Below are 379 nucleotides of genomic sequence, written 5' to 3' on the forward strand. Positions count from 1 at the left end.
AATGACCGGGAGGGGATTGCAGCCTTTGCATGGACGGACAGACAGACAGACGAACGAACGAACGAATGGACAGATCGAGATGGCGACACACAGACCCAGCGATAGACAGGGAGAAAGAAGCATCAAATGGAGAGAGGGAAAATGCCTGAGAGACGGCAACGTTTAGATGAAAAAAAAAAAAAAAAAAAAAAATAGAAGTAAACTTAGAATTAAAAAAAAACAGAGACCAGATGCCAGGCCTGAATGAGTGACTGGGGATCGCAGGGCTTTAGGATGGGGGAGAGGGGTGTGCCTTATGAAAATACAGAAGAAGCTTCCCCTAACTGCAGGCACTGGGGCAGATTTGCCTTATTTCGTATTGTACTAAAGATTAGGAGTG

Source organism: Denticeps clupeoides, chromosome 7 (assembly GCF_900700375.1).
Source record: "Denticeps clupeoides chromosome 7, fDenClu1.1, whole genome shotgun sequence".
Lineage (NCBI taxonomy): Eukaryota > Metazoa > Chordata > Actinopteri > Clupeiformes > Denticipitidae > Denticeps > Denticeps clupeoides.